Source organism: Convolutriloba macropyga, unplaced genomic scaffold (genome assembly GCF_964194025.1).
Source record: "Convolutriloba macropyga unplaced genomic scaffold, txConMacr16.3 SCAFFOLD_1063, whole genome shotgun sequence".
Lineage (NCBI taxonomy): Eukaryota > Metazoa > Xenacoelomorpha > Acoela > Convolutidae > Convolutriloba > Convolutriloba macropyga.
In genome coordinates this window covers 45,000-67,727 of record NW_027450124.1, presented here as the reverse complement: position 1 = coordinate 67,727, position 22,728 = coordinate 45,000, and the positions used below count along the sequence as shown (strand labels likewise).

At 33.7% G+C, this 22,728-nt stretch overlaps 1 non-coding gene across 1 annotated transcript; it reads right to left on the bottom strand.

Moving 5' to 3' along the window:
- Positions 1–3,311: 3,311 nt before the first annotated feature.
- On the bottom strand, positions 3,312–3,383 carry Trnam-cau (transfer RNA methionine (anticodon CAU)). The gene has a single exon. It is a non-coding gene; the product is annotated as a tRNA-Met (tRNA).
- Between the last annotated feature and the right edge of the window lie 19,345 nt (positions 3,384–22,728).

Below are 22,728 nucleotides of genomic sequence, written 5' to 3'. Positions count from 1 at the left end.
GTATGATTTTGCGCAAAAAAAAGAAATTTTCTTCACATTTCAAAATGACAACTTTCGCACTTGTTTTGTTTTATTAAATATCAATTTTCAAACCAAAGTTTTTTTTAAAAATCAAAAAAAAAATTCAGTTATTTTATTAAAAATCAATTTTTAAATCGACTTTCTTGTTAAGAAGCAGAATTCTTATCAAAATAATTAAAAAATTTTGACAAAAGTTGCTGTGTTTTCGCTTGAAAATAGCCTGCATAGTGTTTGGAGTAAACAAATAGTTCAACTTACAAAGAAATGAATTAAAACGAAAGTATAAATACAACGCAAAAAACTTTAAAAGAATTTTAAGTATAAAATATACAATATCAAATTTATTCAAAAAGAGTTCTCACAACATATTCTGACGAGTTTTTGAATTTCATTGCCAAATGGACGGACTCTTTCACCGATTGCTGGCAGTTTTGTAGGTCGAACACTGATGGGAGTTCTCCCAGCCTCATCAGTCAGCACATGGGGTTGTGAGCTGTTCCGTCCTCTATGGAGGGGGTTGTCATCGACGGTGTTGTTCGACATATCAGTCGAACCATAATATTGAGCTGGATCGAAGTTTTCCAGATCGTTAAATGACCACGTGGTGCTAGTATCGACCACTCAATTCGCTTTGTTCCGCCAGCATTGCTAACTGTCTGGAGAAGGCTGTTTTGCGGCTCTGGACTGGATACTTGACAAGTTCAAATTTTGATTGCTAAATGTAACATGATTAACAATAAAACCCTTGATTAGTGAGACTTTATCTTTTCTCGAATATTCTCAGTTCTTTACGAAGAAGTGTAAAAATTCGTCTTTTTGAGCATTAGACATCAAAGAACAATACGCATATAGCAATGTGTTTGGAAAATTGTCCCAATTCTTTCCTGTTCAGCAACTTCCGAGGAAGGATAATGGATCAGTGGAAGAAAGTGTTCGGATAACAAACAGACGGAACAACCTACAAAATTTCATGAGTCTGAGAAATTTGAATGGCACTATCTTTTGATATTGGAGACGTTGGCTTTTAAACTATATGGATCACAAGAACTGGATAAAAACACAGATAAGGTTATTAGTGCTTTCCTCTATTGACGACCCTTGCAATCTTTCTAGACGATGAGTAGTCGCTGATAATGGTAGACTTTTTGACATTTCAAAGACAAACTAAGTTTTTCAAAACATTAAAACAAAATATTTGCTGTTGACTTTCCGATGCATTCTAAATTTAGCAAAATTTTGTTTTCAATAATTGTACTTGATTTTTATTGACATCTAATTATTATATATTTTTCAATAACAATTTTTTATACTACGAACTTTAGGTGTTAACAGCTTTGAGCACTGCTAGTGAGTATTTCTGTAAGAAAATGAGTTTCATATAGTCGATTGGTTGCATTTGTTATCAAAATTATTGTTATTTTTTATTCCTAAATTATCTTGTTAACTGATTTTGTAAAATTTCTGCTCTAAGTCTTTTGCCATCTAACATTGAAAACAAGTGACTTTAAGCGTTTTTAGTGTGAATCAATGTTAAATAATTGCTTCAGTAAGATTATTGGCAGCAATCAATGAGAGAAAAATTACATCAAAAAAAATGTTAGGACTCTGCTGAAGATAATTTAAATGATTCGAAATCCTCCTTTGTAGGAATATTTTTTCCTGACTTATTGTAACAGTATGACATACGTACGTAAATTTCATTTCAATGATTTGGTTGTTCGGCTGGCTTGAACAAAGAGAAAGCTAATTTTCAACAATTTTACTCGTTTTTAGCTGGAAAACAGTATCAATTTGGAGGATTGTTCATTCTGGATAGGTAAAATTGTCCTACTTAAAACATCTTTTGAAAAATTGACATTAGGTTTTTGTTCCTGAGCTGGTAATCAATCGATAAAAATTTAGTTGTCTGAGAAATTTCTTATCTCTATAACAGATTAAACGCTGTAGCAAGCAGACAAAATTGTCATTATCATTGCTCTGTATCCAAAATACTACCAGACCTTTTTATTTGAAATGAAATAATTTTGCAATGTTCTTCTATCTTTATGTTGACAGTCTAATCTCAAGAAAAATTTGTTGAATTTGGTAGGCAAGTTCCTATTGCTTTTTAACTTTCCTGAGATATTTTGGAAAACAGATTATAAATTTTAGAAATTTTGCGTCGAACAGAGAAATTTTAGGCCATACGCAACGGTTATTGTATGAGTTTTCTATTTATTCTGTTAAATTTTGCAGCTCAGCTGTATCACGTAGACGAATGATTGATGGGCGCGCAAAGTCCTTTGCTTTCATTGCCTGTTTTGAGAAATTCTCGTGGAGAATCACATTTCTTCACAAAATTTGTTTCGAATCAACTCATTTTGTACTAGTTGAAAAGAAATTGTGTGCACTAGTCTTTCAACTGTCTTTTTTCTGATCACCTTTAATTCGTAACAAAATTGGTTAACTTTGATGGGTGAAAAAAATTTTTCATTTTGTATTTGTTTTCGGAAAGAATTAAAAATTTTCAAGTTTGCTTCAATTTAGTAGCGTTTATGCCATTTGATATCAATTTTGCGTGATTTCGAACTTTGTCATTGTATATTAGTTAGGAAAATCTGCATCACATAACAAACTGTTCACTTTGACGAGATTTATACTGTGCTAGTCAACTTATAATGTGTTGATCTGTATTCTGTGGTTTTAATATGGTATTTTGCTCATATTATAATCTCTCTATTTTTGTACTGGATTAGTTCATTTGTTTTATGAAAGTCAGTATTTTCAACCAATCAAAATTAAGAATTTAACTTAGTCTAGAACATATAGAAAAGAGCACTCTATGACAAAAAATACCTTAAATTGATAAAAAAAATATGCTTTTTCTAAATATTTAGCATAGATTCTAACCAGCTAATCGACTAAGCACATTTTAAAACTTGCGTTTTATTGAGTGCGGTTAGTAGTTCTCCGGATTCGATGTATTTTGAGTGGAAAAAACAGAATAAACAGCATGCTGACTAATAAAGTCGATATTATTTTTTTAACAATTGTGACTATTACTCAGCTACGCAAGTTGTTCTTTTTATCGACTTTATTAACCCACTGGGATAATTGTGCCTCAGTTTTCAAATTATTGATACTTTTTCAATGTAAATCCTAGATTGAGTATGTATTTTAATGTGCTTAGTTTATACTGTGTCCGTTATTTTTTAATTTCTAATTCATCTGCTTTTCTATTATTTGGCGTTTTTCAAGTTATGAGCGATTACGAGCGAATATGAGCGTCTAGTACTGTGACAATGTCAGGTTAGCAAGAGGTAGTTTCGATCTACCGACCTCTGGGTTATGAGCCCAGCACGCTACCACTGCGCCATCTTGCTATTTTATGTCGGCTACAGGTCATCTTAAAACATCTAGGTTAAATTGTGAAATCTTGACTTCAGTTTTCAGTAAAAATTATGTAAAGTTTGATTCCATTTAGCAAATTTTATGCTATTTGACATCATTTTTGCTTAATTTTGAGCTTTTTATTGTATTTTAATGATAAAAACTTGCACCACTTAGCAAACTGTTCACTCTGACAAAAGTTGTATAGTACTAGTCAACTTTTAACCTGTTGACCACTTTTATTTATTTTTTTATTGTATTTTTGCTAACGTTGAAATCTGTGTCTTTGCCTTGTTTCATCTCATGTGATTTTTTAAACTGGTATTTTCAACCAATCAGAATTAAGGATTTGATCCAGACTTGGCTTGAAAAGCCAAAAGGAGGCAAAATTTTGCAAGAATTCTGCAAAAATTATGCAAAAACTGCAAAAGTTCTGCAAAAATACCCTGCAAAACCCCCTGATGGTGCAGATCCTAATAAGCTAAGCCAGTAAGCACCGATCATTACCAGCCAATTTATTGACCTCGTGCAGCTACTATGACGTAATTTTAAACAAAACAGAAAAGTTTTGCAAAAAATTGTGCAAAAATTCTGCAAAAATTCTGTGCAAAAATTGTGCAAAAATTCTGCAAAAAATTGTGCAAAAATTGCAAAAATTCTGGAGATTCTATTACTAATCTTAATACATGGAGATTCTATTCCTAATCTTAATACATGGAGCCTAATCTTAATACATGGAGCCTAATCTTAATACATGGAGTCTATGCCCTATCTTAATACATGTAGACTATACCTAATCTTAATACATGTATAGACTAAACCTAATCTTAATACATGTAGACTATACCTAATCTTCACACATGTAGACTATAAATAATCTTAAAACATGTAGGCTATACCTAATCTTAATACATGTAGACTATACCTAATCTTATTACATGTAGACTATACCTTATCTTAATACATGTAGGCTATACCTAATCTTAATACATGTAGACTATACCTAATCTTAATACATGTAGGCTATACCTAATCTTAATACATGTAGTCTATACTTAATCTTAATACGTGTAGAATATACCTATCCTTAATACGTGTAGACTATACCTAATGTTAATACATGTAGACTTTACCTAATCTTAATAAATGTAGACTAAACCTAATGTTAATACATGTAGACTATACCTAATCTTAACACATGTAGACTATAAATAATCTTAATACATGTAGGCTATACCTAATCTTAATACAATACATGTAGACTATACCTAATCTTATTACATGTAGACTATACCTAATATTAATACATGTAGGCTATAGCTAATATTAATACGTGTAGACTATAAATAATCTTAATACATGTAGGCTATACCTAATCTTAAAACATTTGGGATAATTTGTGATTTTTTAAATTCAGTTTTCAGTAAAAATTTTGTAAATTTGATTTGATTTAACAGATTTATGCTATTTGACATCATTTTTGCTTAATTTTGAGCTGTTTATTGTATTTTAATGCTAAAAACTTGCACCACTTAGCAAACTGTTCACTCTGACGAAAGTTTTAACCTGTTGATCACTTTTATTTATTTTTTTATTATATTTTTGCTAACGTTGAAATCTGTGTCTTTGCCTTGTTTCATCTCATGTGATTGTTTAAACTGGTATTTTCAACCAATCAGAATTAAGTATTTGATCAAAACTTGGCTTGAAAAGCAAAAAGGAGGCAAAATTTTGCAGGAATTCTGCAAAAATTCTCAAAAACTGCAAAAGTTCTGCAAAAATACCCTGCAAAACCCCCTGATGGTGCGGATCCTAATAAGCTAAGCCAGTAAGCGCCGATCATTACTAACCAATTTGTTGACCTCGAGCAGCTACTATGACGTAATTTTAAACAAAACAGAAAAATTATGCAAAAAATTCTGCAAAAATTCTACAGAAAATACCCTATTCCTAATGTTAATACATGTCAACGGCTATAAATAATATTAATACATGTCGGTGGCTATGACTAATCTTAATACATGTCGACGGCTATAACTAATCTTAATACATGGAGATTTTATTCCTAATCTTAATACATGGAGATTCTATTCCTAATCGTAATACATGGAGCCTAATCTTAATACATGGAGCCTATGCCCTATCTTAATACATGTAGACTATACCTAAAATTAATACATGTAGGCTATACCTAATCTTAATACCTGTACTCTATACCTAATCTTAATACGTGTAGAATATACCTATCCTTAATACGTGTAGACTATACCTAATGTTAATACATGTAGACTATACTAATCTTAATACATGTAGACTAAACCTAATCTTAATACATGTAGACTATACCTAATCTTAATACGTGTAGAATATACCTATCCTTAATACGTGTAGACTATACCTAATGTTAATACATGTAGTCTATACTAATCTTAAAACATGTAGACTAAACCTAATCTTAATACATGTAGTCTATACCTAATCTTAATACGTGTAGAATATACCTATCCTTAATACGTGTAGACTATACCTAATGTTAATACATGTAGACTATACTAATCTTAATACATGTAGACTAAACCTAATCTTAATACATGTAGACTATACCTAATCTTAATACGTGTAGAATATACCTATCCTTAATACGTGTAGACTATACCTAATGTTAATACATGTAGACTATACTAATCTTAATACATGTAGACTAAACCTAATCTTAATACATGTAGTCTATACCTAATCTTAATACGTGTAGAATATACCTATCCTTAATACGTGTAGACTATACCTAATGTTAATACATGTAGACTATACTAATCTTAATACATGTAGACTAAACCTAATCTTAATACATGTAGACTATAGATAATCTTAATACATGTAGACTATAGATAATCTTAATACATGTAGACTATATATAATCTTAATACATGTAGACTATACCTAATCTTAATACATGTAGACTATAAATAATCTTAATACATGTAGGCTATACCTAATCCTAAAACATGTAGACTACACCTAATCTTATTACACGTAGACTATACCTAATCTTAATACATGTAGGCTTTACCTAATCTTAATACATGTAGTCTATACCTAATCTTAATACGTGTAGAATATACCTATCCTTAATACGTGTAGACTATACCTAATGTTAATACATGTAGACTATACTAATCTTAATACATGTAGACAAACCTAATCTTAATACATGTAGACTATACCTAATCTTAATACATGTAGACTATAGATAATCTTAATACAAGTAGGCTATACATAATTTTAATACTTGTAGACTATACATAATCTTAATACATGTAGACTATACCTAATCTTAATACATGTGGACTATAAATAATCTTAATACATGTAGGCTATACCTAATCTTAATACATGTAGACTATAGATAATCTTAATACATGTAGGCTATACATAATTTTAATACTTGTAGACTATACATAATCTTAATACATGTAGACTATACCTAATCTTAATACATGTAGACTAAATCTAATCTTAATACATGTAGACTATACCTAATCTTAATACATGTAGACTATAGATAATCTTAATACATGTAGGCTATACCTAATCTTAATACATGTAGACTATACATAATCTTAATACATGTAGGTTATACCTAATCTTAAAACATTCAGGATAATTTGTGATTTTTTAAGTTCAGTTTTCAGTAAAAATTTTGTAAAATTTGATTCGATTTAGCAGATTTTATGCTATTTGACATCATTTTTGCTTAATTTTGAGCTTTTTATTGTTTTTTAATGCTAAAAACTTGCACCACTTAGCAAACTGTTCACTCTGACGAAAGTTTTAACCTGTTGATCACTTTTATTTATTTTTTATTGTATTTTTGCTAACGTTGAAATCTGTGTCTTTGCCTTGTTTCATCTCATGTGATTGTTTAAACTGGTATTTTCAACCAATCAGAATTAAGTATTTGATCAAAACTTGGATTGAAAAGCAAAAAGGAGGCAAAATTTTGCCGAAATTCTGCAAAAGTCGTATAGGTTCTGCAAAAACTGCAAAAATCTGCAAAAAATACCCTAGATCTTATACCTAACCTTAATACATGTCGACAGCTATAACTAATCTTAATACATGGAGCCTATACCCTATCTTAATACATGTCGACGGCTATAACTAATCTTAATACATGTCGACGGCCATAACTAATCTAAATACATGTCGGCGGCTATAACTAATCTTAATACATTGCGGCGGCTGTAACTAATCTTAATACATGTCGGCGGCTATAACTAATCTTAATACATGTCGGCGGCTATAACTAATCTTAATACATGTCGGCGGCTATAACTAATCTTAATACATGTCGGCGGCTATAACTAATCTTAATACATGTCGGCGGCTATAACTAATCTTAATACATGGCGGCTATACCCAATCTTAATACATGGAGATTCTATTCCTAATCTTAATACATGGAGATTCTATTCCTAATCTTAATACATGCAACCTATACCTAATCTTAATACATTAACACCGCTATACCTAATCTTAATACATGCTAATTCATTCCCTATCTTAATACGTTAGGGAGGACCCAAATCCCGAAAAATACGCTATACCCTATCTTAATACATGGGGGACCTCACCCCCCCGGGGAGTGTAGCTCACTATATTACTACTACTATCGCCTTTTCGAAAAATTTTTTCGTGCCCCCCCCCCCCCCCCCGTTGCGAACACAGTAACACCCAAATGTTCCCCCCCCCCGTTGCGTGCCCAGTAAGACACATTTTTGGTAAATTTCTGAATTTTTTGACGTTTTTTGGTAGGTTTGGTTTGTTTTATATGTTAGTCGGGAAAAAGCACTGCTGTTCCAGTGGTTGTCATTTTGTAATCAGCCCAGGTGAGCCTCATCAGTAAAAAAAATTTTTGAAAAAAAAATTGAAAAAAATGAAAAATTCAAAGTGTTAAAATTGCATGAAGTGTATTTTGCGCTGGGTTTCAGGTCTCAAAGACGATTTTTTGTTGACCTCATCTCACCTGGTGGGCCTAATCATTGAAAAAAAAACTTTGAAAAATTTTGGGAAAATTCAAAAATTTTGAAGTATTAAAATTGTGTGAAACACAATTTGCGCTGGGTTGCAGGTGTTAATGTTAATTTTTTGTGGACATCATTTTACCTGGTACAAAGATTATATCAAAAGTTTTATAACCAAAAACTGTCATCAATAGGTTGTTGACTGTTTGTAGTATTCTTTATGTCTGTTACTATCAGTCAGTACTCTCAAATACTCTTATAACCCTTTATATGATGATGCATGAGAATAAAATATAGTAATAGGCAAAGAGGTGAGTGGTTGTTGCTATGCATGTGTTGTTGTTAGAACCCTCTGTGTCATCAATCTATTTTTAGAATATAATGTATACTATGACTAACTACTATAGTCACTGCCGAAGGTCATTATACACGAGTAGTTGTCGTATTCCATTGTGATTGGGAGACCGATCGACCGAGAGTGTCTATGATTTATTTTTGAATAAGCTTACATGTTCAACTGTCTGCATTGGGTGGTTTTGTTATTACAGTTTAACACAGTACTTGTATAGCAATAGAGCAAAATTATAAGAATTTGTTTGAGTTTCAGTTTGAGTTTGATTTGTAAACAAACTATGACAGCGGTTGACGATTGTTCCTTCTTTGACTTTTCTCGCGCTATTACATGTACAGAAAAACGTTATGTAGTTGCTTGTGTAAAAACTTATGACTCTACTGGAACATATATAACGGTAAAACTTTTAAAAAAAGATAACTTCCGTGATCAAACCCAAGACAACAGAAACAATTGTAACAGTGATGGTTTCAAGTTCAACCAGAGAATAACACTATCTTTAGCCAAGTTTGAACAATTATCTCAAAGCTGCAGTTCACTCTGTGAAAAACTAAGGACCGGACAATCAGAACAACCTATCAAAAAAGAACACAATAAGATAACGGGAAGGAAACGACGTTATCAGTTTGCGTTCTCACCGGAGACGAATAGCTTTATTTCAACTCAGGTTGCTGGTCGATCAAAGAAGAAAGCGAAGAAAAGTTCTGAGAGCGACACACAGTATTGAAAATGGTTGAGGCAATGTTTGAACGAACACCTGAATTCTTTCGACAGTTTCAAAAGAAATTTCACTATTTTATCTGCAGAAGTGAGCCAATATTTGATACTAAAGAAATCAACAACAGTTTTGCTTACAGTTTGCATGAGAATAACAGCTTTTGTAGAATAAAAGAACAACACTATCATGTTATTGCAGCTTTGGATCAAGTAACAGAGGCTTTCAAAGAAAATTCTTCAAAATCCTATTCTATACCTTGCCTATACACATGTTTCAGACTTCTACTCCACAAAACACAATCTGTCAACATCACTTTTCACGGTGAAATTTTTGAGAAGTTGCAGCAAGCAGTCATTTACAATCACCAACATCAGCTAGATTTATATAGCTCCAAAAGAAAGCTTCCAAATATCTTTGAACTGGAGACTGTCAAAGAGAATGTTCAAGTTCAAACTGATTTCATACCAACTTGTACTTTTAACCGATTTTTAAGTATTTATCAGAACAGTTCTTATGCAGAATTTTCAAAAATTATTGATATTATTATTAGTTGATATGGCTCCCTGAATGTTGATAATGAGAATGTAAAATGTAACTTTCGATTTGAATTAAAAAATTAATCCTACTTGTTTTATTAAAAAATGAGTGATCTAGCCTCAAAGGGAAAAAGTTACGAATTTATGAAAACAGTTGATGCTAAAAAATTTAAATTGATTGATTTGTCCTACATCATATGCTTAGCAAATCGTAGTAAATCATCATCATTCATGTAGTGTACAAACGGACAGCTATATGTGAAAATAATATCACACAGTTCGGAATTCGGGCTCTGAATTGGCTGCAATCTGAGACACTGAACGACTTCTTCTTCGAAGTAGAACTGCAGCAGTCGAGTGTATACAAAATGGTACCAATCCAGTGCTTGCCCAAGTGGATCAGCAAAGTACATTGTTTTTTTATAATTACAAATCAGTAGCCAATGACTACCCGATGATGTTGATATTGAGGCATTGACCACAGCAAAGCAATTTTCTGGCAGTCTTGGAAAATTGTCAGCTGCAAAAACTCCACAAAACTTGTGCTTCAGATGAAAACATTTATTTACTAGATAAGTTATCTCAAAATTATCCATCAACAGGATATGTAATAACCGAGTTTTTGGTAACTTTTCGTTCGGAGTGGACGTAAAAAGTTGAACTTCGTTCGCCTGGGAATAAAATTTCAACGTTGTCACCCAAAGGTGTTCCAAAAGTGAGCTCCACTGAAATTGAACAATTTGTTAACTCAGGATGAATAAAATCGTGTGAAGCCTCCTGTGTTGAAGTAAGGTCAAAGGCCAAAATAAAGTGATTTGGATAATTGGCTAAGGGAATGCCATGACCACCTTTATCAAAAAAATCTAAAGCTTCAAGCGTGTTGAAGTAGACTCGTTGATCTGAGGTTGTTGAAATTGGTGTTCCAATAACCGGTAGTCCATTTCGATAAATTAATATTTCATTCAAATTGAATTTCTGGTAATGGAAAGGATTCGTTCTGTTAGTTCCTAAATATGATTGATTGGTTGACATTGCTATAATCATTCTTCGAACTGGTTCTTTGGAGAAGATGTCTTCTTGACTCCAACTGCGGATGCCAGCAGTGGCAAGAAAAGTTCTGGGCAACACCTCCGTGTACCGATAGACAGCTGGTGTTTTTAGCAAAGTTTTTTCTATCGCAGACAACACATGATCAGCCACGGTCATTTTGCGCACGTACAGATTTGCTTCAACAATTTTTACTCTGTAATGTTTATTAGATTCGGATATGACGGTAAAATCGTTTGGAGACCTTCTGAAGGAGATGCGTAGTGTAACACCACTGAGAAGATGTTTGTCACAGGTCAATATATCACTGGCCGGTTTTCCAAGTAGAGAACATTCCAGAGAGTCAGCAACTAAAGCTTTTCGCGCAGCAACATCAGTAGCTCTGTTGTCAGCTCCATCAATTTTAGCCGGTTCGTCTTCATAAAAATAGCCTTGAAAAAATAACCAAGTGCTCTTTGCTGTTCTTCCGGATGAGAATTCTGTTTCTATGAAAGCCTTGTGTGCGTAGTTGCCGTTTGTGTTTGACAATTTAACGCTATTTGCCGAAACTGTACACTCTGAAAACAGAGAGTGTAATGCGTTATTGCTAAAAAACGGCGAATCTGTGTTTGGGGCATCAGTACCAGTTCTCAAATCGGCGTCATTGGTTCTCGTGATTTTGCATTTTATTTCAAGTAGAAACTTTTGCAAATCAATAAAGTTGTTCCTGTCGCCAACAACTTCGAATTCCAGCATTGGACCATCCGGTGAGTATGATGGACCAACCTTTTGGGTAAAAGCATTGTCAAAGGTGATCAGGAGAGGCTGCTTTTCAAACAAGTCTGGAGTTGTGTGTGTTGCCTCTGCTGGCAATAAATTATTATTCATTTTTCACTTTGGAAAAGAAATCTGACCGATTTCTCATAACGGTTGTTTTCTCTGAATGATTTTTCGGGATTTGACAGGACCGCTCTGTTTCTGTTTTTTATAAACATTTCCACCACGAACACCTCCAATTCGGGCTCTTGAGCCACCGACTTGTTTCTTTACCGTTTTCTGAACAGTTGACTTGAGTGCTTCTTTAGTACTCTTCTTTTTGGCTACAACGTCAACAATCTCTGGTGCCGCCTGTACAAACAATTCTCTTCCAATCTTTTTAGCAACAGACCACAAAAACTTTTTAGCTATCGGTATGGCCGCCCTACCGATTCCAGCCGCTAAAGCCCCGAACCCACTGCCTCGTTGACGATAGTGTCCTGCAAAGTATGGTGAAACTGATTGTTGTTGATAGTAAGCTTCCATTTAATTAAATTTTTTAAAGTTTAAAGTAAGAATAACTTTTCCTGTTCCCGTAAATCGAACAAATTTGCCAGTTTCGGTTCTCAACTGAACTTCAATACACTGAAAATTGTTTGACAACAATTTTTTATATTCCAAATTGCTAAAAACTATTCTATGCGTAGGTTCAATTTCACAAAGGCTGCCGTTTTTCAGGCGTTGTTTTGAATCAATGATACGAATCAGCGGAGCTTTTGTGTCTCCAATGTGTTGATACTCAATTATGTTGCTGTATACAAATATCAATTGTTTTCCTGCAAGCAGATCAAAAGGGTAATCAGCAACAAAAGCTTTTGCTTCGCCGTCACCCAGTGCCAAATTGTCAAAGGAATCTATCATTTTATAACCAATATGAGTACCTGACCCATCTTTGATTCCTTCAAAGCCCAGAATGCTTGGTATTTCTTCGTCAGGAAATGTAATTCCTTCATTTTTACCAAAAAACAAAACCAAAACGCCTGTGATTTTATTGTACTGATGACTGAATTTAGTTAGACCAGTAGCTGTCTTGATGGCTTTTATCAGGTGTTCCAAGTTCTCATAGCTTCCAGTATTGATCAAGACTGTCTCCCCTTTGTATGGTTTTGAAACAGCACCAGATGGAATACTTCTCTGATGGTTTTTGTTACCTTCAGAGGAAAACTTTATGATTCGAGTGTTATTAACCTGGTTGATTCTGGATGGGAAGATAATTTCACTCAAAGCTACTCTCCAATCACCTTGCAGACTGATTTCTTCATTGAAAAAGTTTTTGAAGTTAGCCAAAGTGTTCTCTGGAAAAATGTCTATGGAAACTGATGAAACTAAATGTATGGTAAACTCATTCATGCTTTGTGAACACTTCGCTGTTGTCAGCAACTTTCACTAGTTCCAATTGATAGAACTTACCACTGATTGGATTCTGATTCGAATCAATTAGGCTGTATGTTGCAGGGTTTATCGTTGGAATATCGTAAACTTCAAACACTTCGTTGGTAAATGTCTGTTTATAAACTTTTCGGAAGGGTAAATCAATTTTTGATATTCTAACAAAATCACTAATTCAAAATTTGGGTCGACTAACTAATTTCTGGGATGCACTTGCATTTAATGATAACAGATAAGGGACGTTTTTTTGGTTACTTTGTTCGAAGCTATTTTTGGTACACGGTTGATGCTTGAGTATATTGTTTGCACAAAATTTTTCAACTGAGAGATGTATGAATATGTCCATTTTTCTTCCAGATACTTGTATATAATGTTCTTTAAAGAGCGGATGTTCCTTTCTGCAAACGCAGACTTCTTTTCGCTGAAAGTTTGATAAATTTTAATGTTTCTCCTCTGGCAAAGTGTTTTGAAGTTTCCCTTAAACTCTGTTCCAGCATCCACCCAAACTTTTTTCGGCTGTTGATGCTTAACCATACGTTTGAAGGCTTCAGATGTTGTTGTTGCATATTTTGATTTGAGTGGTTCGACACGTAGATAGCGTGAAAGACAGTCAACAGCAATCAATAAGTACTTAATACCAGCGTTTTGTTTTGACAGTTTGTCCACGTGTGCCAAGTCAAGAGACCAAATTTCATCAAGGTCATATGCAATAACTTTCAAACGTGCAAAACTTTTTCGAAAGCCCTTATATTTTGTGTGAGCATTCTTGGTCTCTAGAAACTGTTTCACTTTGCGAGGTTGAAATTTTGTGTTTTTTTGTAAATTTTCAACGCTTCCAAACGCAGCTGGCCCTTTTGTGTACATTGACTGCAGCAATTTTTCTTCACTCGTAGTAAGATTCCCATTGTTTTTCCTTCTGTGCACTTGGTTCGTACGGAGTTTCGAAACCTTCCTCTTCTTTTTCGTCACTACTGCTTTTGTCTTCGGTGAGTAGTGCTCTGCTGGTCTGTTGCTGCTTCTGGTTTTCTTGTTTTGGGGGCTTTTGAAACTTTGAACGTTTTTGTTTCTGTGATTTATTGACGATTTTTTTTCTTTTTGTTGCGGCTTCTGGAGAACTTTTCCTGATCGAAGTTTTAGCATTGCTGTTAATTACTTGTTCTTCCTTTATTTGTAACACTTTTATTAATTCAAAATAATCAGGACTGTCAATTTTCTTTGTTGGTTGCTGTAAATTGTACAAGAAAGTGAATGCGTTTATGTCAGTTGGACTGTTGTGAATGAGTAACTTCTCGTCTTCATCAATGAGCACACGATTAGACTTTTTAATGAGATCTACAATATAATCACACTTTAGGTATTTTGAATGAGGCAAGAGAGATGACAATGTTTTTAGGACCTGATCTGCCCGTCTATTTGAATGTTTGAGCCGATTTTCATCATCATCAACACCAGAGTCTTGTTCCGACAGTTTGTCATTGAACTGTGCTTCAATGTGTTCCTTTGGTCGCATTCTATTAATAATAGAGAGCTGTGCTGATTTGTGTTTAATGTCAGGATTCTCTAGGACCCGGGTTTGGTATGGTTGAGTTTTCATATAAAGTTTTTTGGGAATTAAAATAAATTCCTCAGCAGTTGTCATTTTCTTCTCTTTTATGATTGACTCAAATACTGGTAGCAAAAATGAATAATGAGCCGAACTAAATCAAAACCTGTTTTTGTGAGTAGTATGGCTCTTTTCTTTTCAACTGAAACGTTTTACGAAGAATAGTCTTGATCACGTTTTAATATGGCTCCAAATCGTTAATCTGAACTTTTACATGTCCTCCTATTACGTTGTAAAAACATTCACACAGTACCAATACAATATTGTCCTCGTAAGTGCGGAGAAATGTCCTCAACTCAGAATCAGATAAAAGTACCATTCGCTTCAGTATAAAGAATTTTTTCTCGTTCATTTGATATGTGAGTAATATCGGCTTTGTCTGAAGGTATGTAGAAGACCGAAGGTCCAGGCTCTGTAATGTTTGAACAAAATCGTAGACAGTCCGAAGTTTTTGGATCCAGGTCAATCAATAAGTGTCCAAATGTTTCTCTTGTTGCTATTTCATAACAATTTTTTAAAAAATGAGTAAGATTCAGTTGCTTACCGAGAAACTCGACTTGCTGAACGTCACGTGGTGATTTGAACAAAATGATATGAGTTGTATTCAAATCTATTGTTCGTGACCATTTGCTTTGCTGGTAAAGGTTGTGTTTCACATAAATGACATTAATGTTCTTGTGTCGACCTGCGGTAGCCAGCTTGACAAACTCTTTGTCATTAAAAATTTCCTCACAAGAATCATCAAATATAAGCAAATAATTTTCAGTATTTTGCAAAAACTCCAAGTTTGTGATTTTTTTGAAAACAATGTTTGAATGCTGGTCAACTTGTGAGTATATTGGTTGCATTTCGTGGTAAAGAAAAATAACATTTTTAAATTTTGGATAAAAGGTGTTTCCTGTTAATATTCTGAAAATTAAATTCGTTTTACCACAACCCGACGGACCTACCACGGCCATAAAGATTCTGTCACTGGTAGGGATAATTTTGTTCATAATCGAGGATTTGGTAAGATATATCCAACTAAACTTGACAAAATTGAAATCCAAACTGATATTTCCTCACAAGTTGGTTTAAGCACAGTCAATTTCACAATGCAAAGAACTATTAGCATCAAAATTACAAACATTTGAACAAAAAACACAATTTCCGACCGTGGTAATGATATCTGGTTACAAAATTTCCAAGTAGATTTTCCACTACTTTGCTTTCCGAAAAGAGTTTCTTGCACAACTTGATCAACTGTTACTTGTTCGATCACAAAAGAAAATGTGTATAAAATGAAAATTTATTGTACCTTTTAATGTTTTACATAGAAAAGTTCATAACAACTATAATCACTCAAAAATTCATTCATGTGCACCATGAAACATGCGGGTAATCTTGTTTCTGGTTTTTTCATAGTACACAATTTTTTTGACTTTGTCCGTGTTCACGAGTTCCTGAATTTCTTCAGGCAGCATTTTGTCATTTTGATCTACTTCTTTACCAGTTGGATGTTTCGATATCAATAGAAGTTTCGGAGGCGAGAATTTGCGTTGAGAATCCGACATTTTGTTTTCTCCACTGAATAAAAGGCTCGATGTAAAAAACCAAGTGTGTAATCAAACGAATTTCCTCCTCTGTCAATAACACCCTAACTTTTTTCTGACGAATTTGAGTACCACTTTTTATTGCTTCTCCTTTGCAAATTGAAAGCTTCAGTGTCCCCTCCTTCGTGATCAAGGCGCAAATAGTCGAATTCGCTGACAAGGGTGCTTCCATTTTCGTCAATTCCTCTCTCATTTGTCAACCAGTCAAAATAGAAACAAGCTTTTTCCCGTGCACAATGATTGTTGAAGATACCACGTTTTGTTGAGCTATAATTCCCACAGATAACTGTAAAAAAACTGTAAGATATTTTAGGACACTTCAGAGTATTTTAATCGATTACTGGACAATCGAGCAACTCCGATAAAAGTTGAGACTTTTCAAAACCTTTAGCGTAGTAAACCGCTCTTGGGTTTCTTAAGCGAACGCTTTGGACAATTTGTGTTAGATAAATGTAAGGATAGTTTTCAGAGTTCCAATGTAAGCCGTGTAAGTTTTTAGATAACCAACTGATTGAAGTTTTCTGCGGATTTGTCAAATCGGAAAATTTTGATGGTGGTGAAAACAAAACACAATCGTTGTAATCTTCAGTATATATACCAAACTCTTTAACAATAAATTTTTCTTTCCTGTGACGGAAACCTTCAAGGTCTAACACAACTGTTTTACTGCTTAACATTCCAACAAGTGATAAATTTTTGAGTGGAAAACTTTAATATACAAACAAAAAAGAATTCCTGTCAGATGTCCAGTGAAACAACTATTAAGCTTCCAGTGAAGCATGTACGAGTAGCCGGGTCCTTCAGTGTAGAGCTCCTGGATGAAACTACCAGCGTCATGCAAAATTGCGTGTAATCGTAGAGTTTTGGAGTTGTTTAGGTATGAATCTAAAGAAGAGTTATCTATTCCAATAAGTCCTCCGTAAGGTCGAAGTTTCAAAGCATTATCATAATCAAAGTTTTCCTTTTGACTAAAGTATTCACTTGATGCTAAGAAATAGTTCAGTCTTACTGAATTGTTTGGGTATGTTGTGGCTAATAACAAATACTTCTCATGAATGTTTTTCAAACAATATCTACAAACTATTGGTTTATCAAGACGCATTCCGAGTTAGATTGAAGTCGACTGAATCTGAAAAAAATAGACACTTTTGATTTTCTCTATGAAAAAATCAAATCAATCTAATTCATAGAGGAACAGAATACAAAACTAATTGTCTGCTGCAGTTGAAAGCGTTAAAAGTAATTAAAACATTTTTCATGTTTGTCCTCGTTCATTCGTAAAACAGTGACATTTTTATACAAACTCTCTTTCATTAGAAAGTCAAACAAAACAAAAAAGAATTTGTCTATTATTTCTGTTTTTTAGCACCAGTTTGAACATAAGGTATTGTAAATAAAATAACAACCCACTTAAAATGTTCTATATTGATTCTTAAAATAGCTTTCCGGAAAGATAAGAACTGGCTGGGATTACACGGATACTTTCAAATCTGTCTTTATTTTAGATAAGCTGAGTACATGTAGCATAAAAACACCAGACACTAAAGAAAATATCTTCTCGTCCATATAATTAAATGTTTGTAGAACACAAACACTTCTATTTACGGTAGCAGACCACCCACAAAATGAGTTTTCAGTTCTTCGCTTAAACCAGATTCTTTAGATTCAATACTTTATAAGTAAAATATTTATATTCTGTCTCAATCGTTGGAAATTATATTGATATAGGTTTAAGCTTTGATAATTCTTGTTAATAACAACTAATCAGATTACTTCAACAGTAATTAACTCATTATATTAACCATATTCTTCTTAGATTTTTCTAACAGTCTTTTTTTTGGTATATTTTAGAGTCTTCATCAATTTATTCAAGGCCACTTATACGATTGTAAACAGACGAAGATATCACTGAAATCTTAAAATGTTTCCCATTGCAATTATACTAAAAGAAAAATCTTCTTCCAGCAGTCGAACAATTGCATACGAGACTTTAAAAAAAGAAAATATTGTTATTGTTCAGCAAGAGTATCAAGGCAAAGACTGGAAAACTGTGAAACACATGGCATTACCTGTTGTTACTTTCGATTTCATTCAGTCTTTTAGATGTGAAAAAGCGTCATTTAAGGGAGCTCAATATACTCTGGAATTCGTTGCGGGCTGTACTCGTGAGTTTATATTTGACTCAAACGTTCTGGGAGATGATACTAGAAGAATTCTCTATGATTACGATGTTCAAGAAGTACCTATCTACGAAAATCAGGAAGAATATTGGCAGGATTTGGAGCTCATTGAAAACTTTTGGAAAATTCCAGCTAGTACTGAAACTCCAAATTCAACAACCAAGAACTTAGAAAACTCGATAACATCTACAACAATTTCAACAAGTTTAATCAAAACACCCGAATGTAGTAGGCTCGTGGCAACCAACAGTCTTGAAACACCGCCTGTCAGTTCTTGTCTTGCTCCAAGAAAACGTAAATTCTAAACTAGTCTCCTAAAACCTCAAACAGTTATAATCTTTTGAATTGCATTTGCTCAACCTTGATAAACTACTAATAATATAAAAAAACATTGTTCGTTGTTTTGTTGATGTTTTAATTGTTTGGTGGTCTCTAGTATTCTCTCATTTGATGGCTAAAAGTATGTTCTGAAAAAAAACACTTTCATAATGACAAATTCAATATGTTTTCCTGGCAGGACTCTTGGAAGTTTGCTTGTACAATATGTTTTCCCGGAAGTTTTTATCCAATTAAATTTAAATCTGTTAGTTCAAGCGCAAGACATAAGCAGATTATTTACTTCCTTAATGTCTCTATTTTTTTAAGTATAAAAACAAGTGTTTACACTGACAGCTACAAAACGTCTTTCTGTACCGCTACTGTCATGAGAAAAAATAAAAAAGAAGGAACAATCTTCAACCGCTGGCATAGTTTGTTTACAAATCAAACTCAAACTCAAACTGAAACTCAAACAAATTCTTATAAGTTTGCTCTATTGCTATACAAGTACTGTGTTAAACTGCAATAACAAAACCACCCAATGCAGACAGTTGAACATGTAAACTTATTCAAAAATAAATCATAGACACTCTCGGTCGATCGGTCTCCCAATCACACTGGAATACGACAACTACTCGTGTATAATGACCTTCGGCAGTGACTATAGTAGTTAGTCATAGTATACATTATATTCTAAAAATAGATTGATGACACAGAGAGTTCTAACAACAACACATGCATAGTAACAACCACTCACCTCCTTGCCTATTACTATATTTTATTCTCATGCATCATCAAATAAAGGGTTATGAGAGTATTTGAGAGTACTGACTGATAGTAACAGACATAATGAATACAACAAACAGTCAACAACCTATTGATGACAGTTTTTGGTTATAAAACAATTGATATAATCTTAGTACCAGGTAAAATGATGTCCACAAAAAATTAACATTAACACCTGCAACCCAGCGCAAATTGTGTCTCACACAATTTTGATACTTCAAAATTTTTGAATTTGCCCAAAATTTTTCAAAGTTTTTTTTTCAATGATTAGGCCCACCAGGTGAGATGAGGTCAACAAAAAATCGCCTTTGAGACCTGAAACCCAGCGCAAAATTCATTTCACACAATTTTAGTACTTCAAAATTTTTGAATTTTCCAAAAATTTTTCAAAGTTTTTTTTTCAATGATTAGGCCCACCAGGTGAGATGAGGTCAACAAAAAATCGCCTTTGAGACCTGAAACCCAGCACAAAATTCATTTCACACAATTTTAGTACTTGAAAATTTTTGAATTTTCCCAAAATTTTTCAGTTTTTTTTTCAATGATTAGGCCCACCAGGTGAGATGAGGTCAACAAAAAATTGTCTTTGAGACCTGAAACCCAGCGCAAAATACAATTCATGCAATTTTAACACTTTGAATTTTTCATTTTTTTTTCATTTTTTTTTTCAAAAAATTTTTTTTACTGATGAGGCTCACCTGGGCTGATTACAAAATGACAACCACTGGAACAGCAGTGCTTTTTCCCGACTAACATATAAAACAAACCAAACCTACCAAAAAACGTCAAAAAATTCAGAAATTTGCCAAAAATGTGTCTTACTGGGCACGCAACGGGGGGGACATTTGGGTGGTACTGTGTTCGCAACGGGGGGGGGGGGGGGCGGACACGAAAAAATTTTCCGAAAAGCGATAGTTTTTGGCGTTTTCCACCGCTCTTGCCAAAACGCCAAAAACTATCAACTTTTCGAAAAAATTTTTCGTGTCCCCCCCGTTGCGAACACAGTAACACCCAAATGTCCCCCCCCGTTGCGTGCCCAGTAAGACACCTTACTACTGACATACGTATTAGTAAAAACAGTTTCTTGGCAACTTGGTGTCACTTTGTTTTCGGTTCTAGTTTTGAGTGACCAAAAACAATAATTCATCAGTTTGAAACAATTTTTTGTCGTACCATTAGCAGCGTCCTGGGGCTTGAACGAATACCAGTTGACGTTGAAGAAGAAGGTTTTCACAAGTTGTTCAAAAAGTTGTTTGTCATTCTCTTGAGGTTGTCTGTCGCTCTGCTTGTAATTGATCCAATATCCCATCATGCAGTACCAGGTACTGTAAATAAAAAGAGTTTAAAAGGAATCTATTTATTCACACAAAAATCTTCGGTTCCAAAATTGTTTCAAACAATGACTGGTCAAATTACAGGAAGTTTAATCCAACGGAACAGATTATGACACGCAAGAGTACAATATTTACCCTGACCAGATTCTCAGAGCAGCGCTAAGGAAAATTGTTTTTACTATCCTATTACTCAATCTCTCAAACCGAATTTTCCTTGAGTTTTCCGTAGTCTAGACTTGAAATTATTACAAGACCGTCCTCGTCCGATATAAGGCATGAAAAGACTGCCCTGGATAGATTTTTGTTATAAACAGATTTGGTCTAGACTTTAAGTGATGTCCTCGACTTTGGCTGGAACTGAAGCAGCCGTCCTATAATTTGTCTAAACAATAAAACGTGTCCTGGAAAATGGCTGGACGATAAAACGTTTCTTGAGATTTGGCTGCACAATAAAACGTTTGCTGGAATTTTACTGAACATTAAAACTCTTCCTGGAATTTGGCTGGACAATGATACGTGTCCTGGATTTTTACTAAACAATAAAAAATATCCTCGAATTACGCTCACAGCCGTAACAATGTCTTGTTTTTAATTTTCCTTCAAAGTTAAAGAAATGTAGCGCATTGAGTGACGTTGGAGAAGGTCTTGGGATGGAATCCAGATGTCAACGGGAATTTTTAGTTTGACTCATTTTTGAATATGAAAAGAATTTGGCTGGACTTATGAAAAGAATTAGCCTCCACTTTAACTATGGACCTCGGCCGTGTAAATGAATTCAATAATTATACGCTATAGGGAATTAATAGGTCTTTTCATAATTCCTGGTCTAGACTGGGTTTTTTTTTCTCCAATTTCGACCAAATATTACCATACATGTTAACTAGGAATAATCCTCTTATGAAAGGGAAATTCGAGAGACAATTATTGGAAGAAATAGTAATTATTTTTTTTTCAATCGAAAATTTCCAATTCTGACCTGGAGACGGTTCTTAATATTGATAATTCTGTTGTGAGAATTAAACTGATGAAGAAGAACTATAAATAATGTGGCCTACTTGAATTGGTGACATTGGCGTCCAACTGGATCTACTTGATCCGGTAATACAAAGTCCAGCGATTCTCGCTTCTCTTTATTTGAGTTTCTCCCACATTTACAAAGCTGCAGCCCTGTGAAGTCAAATAAAAACATTTCTCCATATTTCTTTATTTTAACTAAAATTTTCGGATACTTATCTGTTTAAGCAATTATAATTAAAATATAATGCACTTTGGATTATTATTAATGATTATACATTTTCCTGATAATGAGCGTAAATTAGTGAGCATAATTATAAAGTAAAGACCAGATTATGCAAAATAGACCGGATTTCGACCGGACGAGCAAAAAATTCCGAATCAGAGCAAGTTTGTTGATTTAAGCAAAAAAGAATATATTGGGAAAAATTCAATTAATTGTTTAAATGGAGGGGGATTCCAAGAAAAGACTGAATTTTGACTTCATATCGAGTTCTAAAAGTGCAAGAAATTCTTATCAAATCATTGGAAAGCAAAAAAGGTTCCTGGCTGGCACCGGAAACAAATAAAAAACAAACAGTATGAATTGATCGAAATGTTACCTGAGAGTAAAATGGCCGAAACAATGTTGAAACAAAGGTGACGTTTCG